This window comes from Terrapene carolina, unplaced genomic scaffold (genome assembly GCF_002925995.2).
Source record: "Terrapene carolina triunguis isolate 2854851 unplaced genomic scaffold, T_m_triunguis-2.0 Scaffold88, whole genome shotgun sequence".
In the NCBI taxonomy this organism is placed as follows: Eukaryota; Metazoa; Chordata; order Testudines; family Emydidae; genus Terrapene; species Terrapene triunguis.
This window is the reverse complement of record NW_020664439.1, coordinates 9,103,816-9,117,217: the sequence shown is the minus strand read 5'-3', so window position 1 is coordinate 9,117,217 and position 13,402 is coordinate 9,103,816. Positions and strand designations below refer to the sequence as shown.

General features: G+C 42.2%; 1 protein-coding gene across 1 annotated transcript in view; it reads left to right on the top strand.

Moving 5' to 3' along the window:
- The window catches only part of RBP1 (retinol binding protein 1), a 25,808-nt gene that overhangs the window by 1,437 nt on the left and 10,969 nt on the right, over nucleotides 1–13,402 (top strand). The window lies entirely within an intron of this gene.

Sequence of the window (13,402 nt, the reverse complement as noted above, 5' to 3'; positions counted from 1 at the left end):
TTACAGTAGGTAAGTGGCTCCAAGAGCTCTCCCTTGTGAGCTTTTACAAAATATTGTCTCTGGCAAGAGGTATCTCATGACCAATAATACCAATTAACAGAAAAGGCTCAAGAATATCAAGCTACTTAGCTGAGTCAGAGACTGGATGTTATCTCTCCCATTAGTCCGAGGTCATGACATCTCTGCAATCTCCCAAAGCGCAGGAATTGCTGACGAGCTAAAGAAAATTATTTTACCAGCCGTTGTAACAGGGAAACAAAGCAGAAATGAAATAATAGGCTCCCATTCTTAAAAAAAAAAAACTGGCCATCTCTATAACTGATCAATATTCTTTTCTGATATCAGGATGTAGACGTTTACTTTTGATCCAGCAACGGCAGGAAAAGGAAGGTTTATGAGATCCGGTGAAAGGGAATGGCTAGATGTGTGGCAAGCCACTGCATGGGCTAAACCAGGCAACCTATGGCACGGGTGCCAAAAGCGGCACTTGAGCTGATTTTCGGTGGCACTCACACTGCCTGGGTCCTGGCCGCCGGTCCAGGGGGCTCTGCATTTTAATTTAATTTTAAATGAAGCTTCTTAAACATTTAAAAAACCTTATTTACTTTACATACAACAATAGTTTAGTTATATATTATAGACTTAGAGAAAGAGACCTTCTAAAAACATTAAAATGTATTACTGGCACGTGAAACCTTAAATTAGAGTGAATAAATGAAGACTTGGCACCCCACTTCTGAAAGGTTGCCGACCCCTGGGCTAAACCTTCAGTATTCTTTGCTTCAGAACCCAGACACCGGGGGGGGGAGGGCATTTTTTCCTCCTTCCCTCTTCTCTCCCCCCAAAAAGGTGGTATAGTGTAGTACAGCATTTCTAGTTACTGGCAGCTCCTTAAATCAGGGCATAGAAACTCAATAGAGAGGTATACAACTATTTAAGCTTTATTGACCATGTGTAGTTTGTATGAGTCACACAATACTGACTGAATTCCCAAAGACTTGTCCCAGAATTCACTGGGCTTGCTGTAATACCTGGGATGGATTACCTGGGTGGCATCATCTGCTGTAATTGTTCCAAAGTTCCCGTCAGGAATCTGGGGGTACGTACCTGAGATATGATACTTTCACCAAATCCGTGATCTTACATCTTGGCCACCAATACTGTAAACAATCTATAACTGCAGCTCTGCAACTAAATACATTAGTAATGTTAGCCTCATTATATCTGCCATAATTGCCCTGGGTAATAGTGTAGTTTATAGTTTAGTGCTTCCTATGGAATTATAAATGGATTATTTTTTTAAGAATGAGATCCCAGCTCTCCTACATCATAGGAGAGTTGCACACTGGAACTGTCTCAGCTTGTTTTGCTCTCCAGGCCCTGAGAACAATATGCAATGTGGTGCCAACAGCCTTTGAGTGACTAATCACTAGTCTCTGGGCCAGATAGTTTCTGACCCTGGCACAAATGAAGGACGGCACAAGAAGCACAGGGACTGTTCCTGCCTAGTGTTCCTGGGGGCAAGTCACTCCGAAGGGAGCAGGGAGAAGGTGGAATTTGGCCTTGATTCCTCCTCTCTTCCACACTGGCATGAGCTGGGAAGGTGAGCATGGCTTCACCTTCCAAATAGATGCTGCATCTTGCATACTTCCCCTGTGTGCTGGGAGGGATTGTGATTTGAGATCCTGAGAGGAAGGATGGTTCAGTGGTTACGACACTGAACTGGGACTTGAGATAACAGACTCCATGTAGGACCTTGGGCTAGTCACTGAATCTCTCTGTGCCTTAGTTTTCCATCTGTAGGCTGGGGATAATACCTCTTTTTCTCACAATCTAAACAGACAAGGCAAGGAGTGGAAGTTCTTCAGGGAAGACACTCTCTCTTACTATGAGCTGTTTACTGGGGCCTTTCGGCATTATGTTAGTACTGTTAGTAAATGATGATAGAAGCACAACCTGGCCTTGTATGAGTGCTTCCAAATGAAGTAAAATCAGGAATGTGCTGCAAGCACAGCTGTGCAGCAACAGAAGAGGATTAGGGGAACTAAGAAGGGGAAGAACTTACCCACAGTGGTGCACTCCATTCAAGTGGAAGGTTCCTTTTCTGTTGCTAATGCCTTTTCACATCTGGGAAACTAGGCTGAAGCCCAAGTAAATATTGTTTTGATAGAAAAGTGGTTCAAGTAAATCCTACACTGAGATGATGTACTAGAAGCGTACTACAGAGATATTGCCTATGAGGTATCAGAAAATTCAGTTTTGAGAAAATTCTTGTTGGTCGTATGCATAACTGTTTTGGATGTAAGCATCTAATGTAAAACTTCAATGTTTTGATGATGTCTGTTATAAATAACTAGGTAGTTGCAGTGGTTGTGAATAACATCTGTACAACAACTCTCGTTTTAACTAACAACTGTTATTTTCCTAGATCTTATCTGCTTGCTCATTCCCCGACTTCTCAGGAGTGTTGCCAACTCTTGCAATTTTACCTCACAATATTTAGTGTTTTTCTTAAAGCCCCAGCTCCTGGAATCGTAGGCTTATATCAGAATCCCCTGTGATGCCACTAGTCCACTGTATGTAGATTATTTTTAAAAAGCAGATGAATTAAGAGATAATATAAACAGTAATTTATATTGGTACAAGATAAAGAATTGGTGAGACTTAATTGTGAACACTTAGTTTAGATTTTGGTCATATTTCCATAGGGAAAATGTTACCTTGACAGGTTGTGGAGTAGTTAGAATAATTCCAAATTTTAATAGCACCTGTGATGAGGAAAGAGTAAAGAGATTGAGCTGATTCTTATTAGAGAACAAAGACGTTTTGAAGTGGCTTAAAGGAGGTACAGAATGTCATGAGTGGGGTTGGTATTAATGAGCTAGGTGCTTCATCGGGGGTTTTTTCCTTATACTCTGCTAAAGCATCAATATTGATCACTGCTAGAGGCCAGACTGGGCTTGTTGGACCAATGGGTCTGATTCAGTAGGGCAAATCCCACATTGCTAGGAAAACATGGAAAAACCGAGATGGGTTTATTGCTGATTTAATCTGGTCTTGCCCCTGGGTCTCTTTTGCACCCAGCCTCCACTAGGCTGTGCCAAGATGGTTTTATAAAAACCACTTATTGGTCATCCCCCTTGATGACTGCAGTAGTAGTATCTAAACAGACAGTAGCAGTAATCACTTGAACATCTCTGGGACACAAGTAGCCAGCAGAGAGGGAAATTCTTCCTGTGATAAGGCAATTTCCTGCAATATCATGGGAGACCTTTGCTGAATTAAGTTTAAATATCTTTCAGGACCATTGTTTTAAAATAATGGTTTATGTATGATGTGTTCTAGGTCACGGGGGAGGGCTACCACCCCTCCTCCAAGAACTAAAAACAGCGGGTGGTGATTAAGGCAAATCAGCCTAGTTGTAACCCCACCACAGAGGTACCACCTCCTGGAAAGGCTCATATATACTGATTCTCCAGAGACCAACAGACAAGAAATGACTCTGGGATAAATAGTCTGAGTTTAAACTGATCCAGCAAATGGACAGGACCTTCTGTTCAAAGAAGGGCCCCAAATCCTTGAGAAAGGGTTGGAAGGACTGACACCTACTCGAGTCCTTGTTGGAGTTGGTTGATCTCTGGTAAGCTTTTTAGAAAGTGTATGGGTTCTTTTATTGTTTTTAATAGGTTTTCTCTGCAATGCGTTCACCTTAAGAATAGAGTGCTTGCTTAGAAAGAGCTGTGTGATAACATGTAACTTTATCTTTTTGAGAAATGCAATCAAGATGCCTGCATTCACTTGGGTCCACAGCAGAAATGTATATTTTCACAGTATTTTCCCTCTGCTGTTGAGTTTTATTACTCGGATTTGACTTAATCTGTATTACTCACAGAAAAAGTCTTTACCTTTACTAATTATCGGAGCCTTAAATTTGCGAAAGGATGTGTCTATTCTGCATGTACATTACAATAGTTTAAACCAGGGGTCGGCAACCTAGGGCACGTGTGCCAAACATGGCACGCAAGCCGATTTTGACTGGCACTCTGCTGCCTACCTCGGTCCTGGCCCTCAGCCCCCCCGCCCACGGCTCTCCCTTGCGGGGGTAGGAGGCAGAAGCTTGGTCCTGCGGCAGCCAAGCTTCCCCCCTCTCCCACTTCTTCCCCCAGCGTGGTGCTTTCCTCCCCTCCTCCTCCCTCTCCCTCTCCCTGCGCCGATCAGCTGATAGCCCATGCGAGGGGGAGAGGGAGTGGGAGCGGAGCAGAGCCAAGCGGCAGCATGCTCGCTGCTCCATAGAGGAGGCAGAGAAGAGGTAGGGACGGGACCTTGGGGAAGGGGGTGGAACAGGGCATATCCCTTCCAGCCCCCTGCCATGAGCCGCTCAGGGCAGGGGGCTGGGAGCACCCCCACGAGCCGAGCCCCCCAGCCCTCTGCCCTGAACCCCCCCACACACCCAGCCTTCTGCCCTGCACCTCCACACACACCTCAGCCCTCTGCCCTGACCCCTGAACTCCCCGCCCACACCCAGCCTTCTGCCCTGTACCCCCACACAGCCCCAGCCCTCTGCCCTGACCCCTGAACCCCCCCACACACACCCAGCCTTCTGCCCTGACCCCTGAACCCCCTCCCCCCGGTCTGGGGTCCCGGCTGCCGGCCCCTTGCCAGCCGGCATCCCGGCTGCAGGCCTCGCTCAGCCCGCTGCTGGCCTAAGTGAACAGAACCCCAGGCTGGCAGCGGGCTGAGCAGGCTGGCAGCGTAAGATCAGCATTTTAATTTAATTTTAAATGAAGCGTCTTAAACATTTTGAAAACCTTGTTTACTTTACATACAACAATCTTTTAGTTATATAATATAGACTTATAGAGAGAGACCTTCTAAAAAACAAAATGTATTACCGGCACGCGAAACCTTAAATTAAAGTGAATAAATGAAGACTCGGCACACCACTTCTGAAAGGTTGCCTACCCCTGGTTTAAAGTAATTATTTGACTGTTACAAATAAATGTAACCTTATTCCGTTACATTCAGTAATGGAATAAGTAGGCTTGATAGGATTGGTTCTGATCTCTTTCCCACCAGGTACAAGGCTATCTGCTTCTTTCAAGTCACTTCTGCTTTACACAAGTGTGAGGTCAGAATTGGGCCCATTATAACATTACATAAGGTGTGAAGTTAATTAACGAGTATTTAGGCAGGGTCTAGTCCACAGTATTATAGGATTCTACAAGAGGAATGAACTGTTGCTAATCTATTTTATATCAGGAATCATAATTAAGACCACATCTACCTGAAAAGCAGGCACCCTGTAATTATAATCACAGGGATTTCAATGGGACTACTCAGAGAGAAAAGTAGTACTCAGCGCAAGTCTGAGGCTCATTATCAATTGTGCCATTTTAATGAGATGTGTTGAATAATCTGCCTCTAAATCCTCAGCCCTTCCACTTGACCCCCAGGTCTTGTGGAAGGGCTCCTTGTGTTTCTGCCTCCTTTTCTGATTCTGTCTTCCTGTAACAGTTCTCCTTCCTCTGGGCTCCTTGCTCTGTGCTTTCAAGTATGCCCTTACATCCCCCATCTTGAGGATAAAACATCCCTCAGTCCCTATCGTCTCTCTACCATTCTATCTTCTGGGCTTGTTTCAAACACTGCTACATTAATGTACACTAAGGAACTTTTGGTGCACACCAACATTGTCCATATGGGCCAGTTAGTGTGGGACACGCTAGTGCACACTAGAATTTTACAGCCCTCTGCTGCGGAGCCCACATTCTGGCCAGTTTGTCTTTCAGTAGAGATTTGAGAAGGCCTATAAGGGTATGTCTACGCAGCAAAGAAAAACCCGCGACTGGCCCGTGCCAGCTGACTCAGGCTCGGGCTGTAGGGGTGTTTGATTCCTGTATAGACTTCTGTTTCCTGGCTGCAGCCCGAGTCTGGAAACATTCCACCTCGCAGGGTCCTAGAGCCCAGGCTCCAGCCTGAGCCTGGAAGTCTACACAGCAATGAAACAGCCCCACAGCCGGAGCCCTGAGCACCCGAGTTGGCTGGAATGGGCCAGCTGCGGGCGTCTAGTTGCTGTGCAGACATACCCTAGTTGAACAAACATGTTCCAGAGTCCTATAGTGGCAGATTTCTGTTGCCAGGTGCCAGAACTCAGAGGAGCACCCGCAGCAAGAGAGGGACATTGTGGTACACCCTACCAACCTATTTGTTTTGAATTAACTTTTGGTGCTGCAAAGTGAAACAGAAGACAGGACACTGGGGGCCGGATCATGGTAGTGAGAGTACAAGTGTGAATGTGGGGAAAGGATGAAATAAACAGCTCCATTGTGTACATACACCATGTATGTAGACGGTCACCCTGCTCTATCTAGTGTGCTTAAAATAGCAGTGCAGTCACCCGAGTATAATCCTGATTAACCCCTGCGTACACACTTGGGAGGCTAACCCAAGCTGCCACCCATGCCACCACAGCCACCATCCTACATTGAGCATGCTAGCTCGAGCGTGTCTGTCTATCCATTCTGGGAAGCACCCTCCCAGCTGCTGTGTAGATCTACCCAATGTGGCTCAGAAGCACAGGCTCAACACACAGATAGTTCAACTAGTGGGATACTGTAATCCTGGCCCAATTCTCTTCTGTGCTCCTGGGAATATTGTTGCAAGCTTTGACAGGGTGGCAGAGGTGTGACTGCCATGTACACCCCAGGAAGAAATCTGGCTGAAGAATCCCAAGGATTCATTGTCAATAGGAAACACTTTTGCAGCCCTTTCAGCACAGGCTCCGTCTCTAAGCCACATTCTAGCTCAATGGTCCACTTTCCCAAACCCATCAGAAGAGTCTCCAGGGGAATGGAAGACAACTTTCAAGTGCATTTAATTTCTATAGTCAGGTCAAAACGCAATACATTCATATCCATAAACTAAATGACACAAATGTTTCTATAGACTGTGCATGGTCCTTCTGTTCACAGACAGGCAAGCTCTTAGCATCACTTCTTTAGCTACAGTTCCTGCCCACCTGCATCATTTCCAAGCTGAAAGGAGAAACCAAACATTTTAAAATTCTTTGTAGATACTGAAAAGCTTTATATACTTGGGATGAGTCATTTGCGGAAGAAATATATTTCCCTGCATCTCAAACTTCAGTTTTTCTTGGACTTCTGGCAAGTCTGTCATGAAACTCATTGAACATGTAATAAGAGCATCTCTTAGGATACAGCATTATCTTACTACTGTAGACCACTTGCATTTTGAGGACCTTGTTGGAAGCCAGTTTTGCATACTTTCTCCAGCACAACACTGGTGCCTTTCAAGAAATTGTATTTGTCTCTGGCTTATCAAGGTTCATGATTGTGAAAAAAAAATGAGCCACACAGACAGGCAAATAGGAAACATGAAGGAACTGATTTCCTTACACATGGTTCAGCCATCGTGTTCTTCATGTCATCATCATCTTCTTATGCTGTGTTTCAGAGCCTGTAGCACTTCAACAGTTTGGGAACCTAATAGTTTTGTTTTCTTGACATTTCCATAGAGGATTCAGCTTTCTGGATTTCATGTACATTTGAAGTAAATCCCAACTGCAGTTGGAAAATAAAAAGTACACACATTTTTGATTCAGAAGGTCCACTGAGAGAAACTGCATTTTCAGGGGAGTGGATTGCTTCATGCATTACCAGATGAAACTCTTGGTTACAAAGTAGATAGAATGTCTTGTCTAGCTTAATTCACTTGTTTAGCTCCAGGCTGTCTTTTTGCTGACATTGTCCTATTCCTGCTCATGGTTCTGAGTCACAGTTAGGGCAACACTTATTATGAGTTTGCTGTTCAGTGAGCTTTTGTATATTTATTGAGATATCTTGGATCTTCTGGATTTTTAATTCTCCACCTGTACTCAGTATTATTGTATCAGACTTTGCCGTCAGCTAAATCTCATCCTATGATTCCTGTTGTATGACTAGAGAAGTGTCAGAAGAATGTCCATGTGACACTAACTCATACTATGTCACTTCAAGTGTATTCTGTTTTTATTAGCTTGTCTTTGTGTCACTGGTCTGGTGGTGACTATATCACCCACATTCTTTTATTTGCAGAGGAGCCATGTCATGGGTTCAGAGGAGGCTTACCATTTCTTCTCACCCGAGTCCATCTTCTGTAACTTGCATTTTTCCAAAACAACTTGTAGATGTAAAGAGAGAATATTTTAATGACTGCTTCATTCCCACTGGGTTCACAATTTCTGTGTAATAGTTGAAATATTGTCAAAATATTGTACAAGAAGGTAGATTAATGGATTATTTCAACTAACCTGTCATTGCTGGAGACATAAGTTCAAATTCTGACATAGGTCAAAAGGGAAAGATGAATTTTCTGCTTCATGTTTGATCACATCAGATGATGACCATAATTTTGTTCATTTCAGCAATAAACTCTGGGATTCCTGGTACTGGGTCTGCTCCAAAGCTATGTAGAGAAGAGTGAAAGGGCAGAGGTGCTGCAAACTTTTGTTACCTTAAATAACAAAATACAGAACCTCAACCTAAACTTTTTTCCTGATCAAGGCATATTGCCTGTGTTTGTCACTGCAGGGCCTTTGCCCCTAGTTTTCTCAGCTTCAGACACGTACCCTTTTTCTACTCTTGGGGTCTGGTCTGGTGAGTCAGCAACAATAACTCTGCATTTCTATGTAGTGCCCTTGAAGTTTGCGCAGTTTTTCCTTGCAGTGTTCTTGGCTTTAAATGACACAAAAGAGGCTCATCCTGCAAAGTATCAAGCACCCTCAACTGTTATTGGCTTCATTGAGGAAGAAGACATCTCGCAGAACCAGACCCTGAATTAAATCGCCTCCCTTAAAGGCAAGTGGGCAAAACTGGAAAATCAAAGTATTTTCTATGTCCGGTATTTATTTATTTATTTATTTATTTACACCAGTCATGAACTTCCAGCATTCTATAACATGTAAACCCAACAATACTTGTATAAAGGGATCAGATTTCAATCATTTACTTGCAGTTATGCCTGTAATCAAACAGCCCACCCCTAACAGTATAAACTAATTTAAGATGGGATCACCTTCTCAAACCCGTCTGGAGCTTTTCGTTGATTCATTTTACTGAAGTACCTTAGTGGGTAAAATCACCTGTGTCAAAAGTTTGGCAGATGGAACTTTCACCTGGAAGCAATTTTAGGAGGGCTTGAATCATTTGAAGTTCAATGCTGGATTCAAATGAAAATTGGTATTGTCTTGGGCAACTTCAGTGTCTTTTACAGACTTTATTAAATATTTGAATGGGTATGTTGCCATGAATAGCCAAGAATTCTATCAGTTTTCTGTGAGCTTATTAGTAGATATGGTTTTGGATTTTCATAGATTAGCTATTTAGCCTGAGTAGTTAGCCAGCTTTTAGATACCAACAGAATCACTGGATTGCTAGGGAATGTGGCATACAGTCCTGGGTCACTGCAGCCATTTGCTGCATGGCAATATAAAGACACCTCTCTGCGTGGTATTAGGAAGAAAAACAGACATGCCTATGCTGTAGTCCCCTAAGGGAAGGGAAATCAATAACACATTTTTGATGAAAGGCAGTAGCTACAATTCACATCTTTAGATGCTACAAGGTGGGATTCTTCTTAAATGTCCATTGTTGTTCTTTGATCTTTGAACAATTCATGTTATTGTCTTTTATTCACCAGTAAGATATGCCAGCAGTTTTAGATTATACGCTGTACTGTGCATGTGAGCACATTAGGGATAGTACAGCAGGAAACATTCTGGAAAACCAGCATCAAAGGCTTTTGTATTTGGGCCACAAAGGGAAAAATATCATTTTCTGATAAAACAGTTCTGATGAATACTGGAGTAAGTCTCAGAAGTCGATATTTGTGATCCCGTGTCAATATCATTCATCACTAAATGTAGGAATTGCAACTGACCTTACTTCCAAGAAGACTACACTAGTATGGTTGCCACTGGGGGTAATACAAAAGGATAGTCAATAGGTTTATTTTGGTTTTACTGAATGTTCCGGTCATAAATTTACTTTGGCCCACACTTGAAGACAATAGTGTTACTGCTGAAATGTGCATGTGTAATGTGTATTCTGGGCTTTCCTTTTCAGGAAGATGATGCTCCTTTGGATGCATATTTAAATTACAATGTTCATAACACACAAACAGATGAGGCAATCAATTTTTTTTTTAGTGAATTAAACACCAAAGCAAAATTAAGACATCTGAAGAAAAGCAGTTTAATTGAGACCATACATCTCAGCTCATCAAGAATATGTATAATATAAGGCAAAAGACTGTAAAACAAACCTCAGAGATAGAAGAAGAAAGATTTATTTGCCTTCTGAGTGTTTAAAAGCTTGTGCTTTCTCAGACTTCTCCAAGATACCTATTTGGGGCAATGGATACAGTACAATCTATTTTGTAGAGTAACCCCATACCTGCTCACTAAAGCACTCGAGTACTGTACAGTTATAATTAAAAACATTGTACGTAAATTAATAGTATTTAAAACCACCTTCTTGTAACTTGGAAATAGAAAACCCAAAGAGGCTTAAGCACAAAAAAGTAAAAGGAAATGGGGGCAAAATAGAACTATTACAGGTGCATAAGTTGTTGGGGGTGACTTTAAAGATCGCAGTGTCGAATAGGGGGCCTAAAAGGGACTAGAGAGGAGTTATCAGACCTCTTACAAGCAGCTATTGGAGTTTGTGGCCTGTGTGTGGAGAAGGAGCTGTGTGACTGCGCACAGACACAGTATTATCAGGAGGACATCACTACTGGTTTTCCCTTAAAATTTCCATGGATATTGTACCCACTTTCTCTAAGCTGCATTTGATCCACAGAGGTTTAAGTGACTAGTCCAAGGTCACATTGCAGCTAAGTGGCAGAGTCAGAAATATAAGCAAGAAGTCCCGGCTCAGTGCTCAGCTCTCATCACAATACTACTTAATTTCATGCATCCTAACTGATTGTTAATGGATACATTGAAATAACTTTAAGCCCTTTAACAAGCTCTTTTGTCCATTCTACCCTTTTTTGTGACCTGCAAAAATGGAGTTTAACTAAAGTTTAACAATCAGAAGTGTTGTGCAATTTTCAGGACAGGTGTTATCCCCCAGGTAAGCACACGTTGCTTGTTAGGGAATTCTGTGGGTCTGCAGTGCATATATCTATAGGTTTTGTCCTTCTCTTGGCAGGCAGATTTCTTTTCCTTTTGTTGCTAATGTGCTATGCTCTGGTTAATGTTCACAGTAATTTAAGGGGGTCTTTTCTTTTAAGAGAATGAAAAATGGTAAGGAAGGTTTAGCGGGTTCATTTACTATTTGAAGTAGAAGCAGCAGCACAAGTAGTTATGAATATGAAAATCTACATTACATTTTTGGAATAACTGGGTGTCTCCCAGCCAAGAGTCACTGAAATATTCTAAGTATTGCTGTGATGCTTGGAGTTCCTTCCCTGGACCTGAAGAAGAGCTCTGTGTGGTTCAAAAGCTTGTCTCTCTCACCAACAGACGTTGCTCCAATAAAAGATATTGCCTCACCCACCTTGTATCTTTAAAATAGTCTAGTTATACAAAGAATAAATTAGTTTATAGTGGAAAAGAACTGATTTATCTTCCAATGTAAAACCCAGCAGGGTATTTCCATAGCTTCCTTCTGAATGTCTGAATCATAGACATAGAGCTTTTTTCCAGCATGTTTAATCTAAGATTTAAATGTTTTAGAATTTGTGTAATGCACTCCAGTAATATAGTAATATTATGGTGTTTAAAGTGCAGTGTTTATGCTGGAGTAACACTGTTTATACCCTTTGGGTGTGTTTTTTTTTTTTAATTTCTCCTATATTATTTTCCTATAATATGCCCTATTCACGAGAAGGATGCCAAACTGGCAGAAATGGAGACTGAAATATTCACTTTATCCTACAGGCAGTGTAGGATTTTCAAGAAAGCAGGGAATCCCAGGCTTCAGTGAATTGTTATTAATTTATGACATCAAGATTTTAACAGATGAACCTGGCTTAAAATTTTTCACTCAGAGACCCCAAACTCTGTCTCCACATCTCTCTCTAGCCTATTTCCTATTGAGTCTGTCATCTGTTAGATGTATGTGGTGTCTAGCAGACGGCATTATGTAACAGGCAGCAGCAGTGCAAGCTTTCTTCGTGCTTGCCCACATGGTGGGTAATGTGCTCTACAGGGGAGTGATTTCTAAAGTACATTAATGGGTTGTACATTAATTGTTCCATGCTGGTACAGTTGGCTGTGGTGCTGTTTGAAACAGTACTGCATTAAAGTGCACTAGGGAATCTCTATTTGGACCAATTAATGAGCAACAAGGTAGTGTGCTTTAGAAATCACACCCCTGTAGAGCACATTGCGGCACTGTGTACACAAGCCCTTAGATAGCCCTGCCAATGTGCTGATCTGGAAGGACTAATCCAGGAATAGTTCAGTATCCATGCCCATTCATTCCTCAGCCTTTCTGGTGAGACTGCCAAAAAGGGACAATGAGCACCAAATGGCATAGCAATTTTTGCGAAGTGCATGGATTCCACATTAGCTTTCAGTCCATAGAAGCCTAGTTCACTCAGGACTGTTTTTGCCATATAATTAAACAGTGCTTTCTAAACAGCATAAATGGGTAAATACCTTTTCCAGTTACCTAATCATTAGGGGGCATGACTCCTAGGAAAGCTTGTAATAATGGAAGTATTCTGAGCTAACTTTGGTATAGCTTTACCACTGTACACAGGACCTACTGTGTTTGTTTTACCTATTGGTAAACAATAGAATTCTTAGTGGCAACAGCTGTATGTGTGAAAGGTAACCAAATACAGTAGAACTTCATAGTTACTAACACCTCAGGAATAGAGGTTGTTTGTAACTCTGAAATGTTTGCAACTCTATACAAAACGTTCTGATTGTTCTTTCAAAAGTTTACAACTGAACATTGACTTAATACAGCTTTTAAACTTTACTATGCAGAAGAAAAGTGCTGCTTTTAGCCATTCTTATTTAAATGAAACAAGTACAGAAACAGTTTCCTTACCTTGTCAAATCTTTTTTTTAACTTTCCCTTTATTTTATTAGTAGTTTACATTTAACACAGTACTGTACTGTATTTGCCTTTTTATTTTTTTTTTGGTGTCTGCTGTTGCCTGATTGCATACTTCTGGTTCCAAATGAGGTGTGTGGTTGACCAGTTAGTTTGTAACTCTGAGGTTCTACTGTATATCCAAACACCACAGTTACCAGCTAACCTGGTATCAGAGGGGTAGCCATGTTAGTCTGTATCCACAAAAACAATGTCTCTTGGTATTGACACCTCCCAGGGCCGGCTCCAGGCACCAGGCACCCAAGCTGGTGCTTGGGGCGGCACCTGGAGGGGGG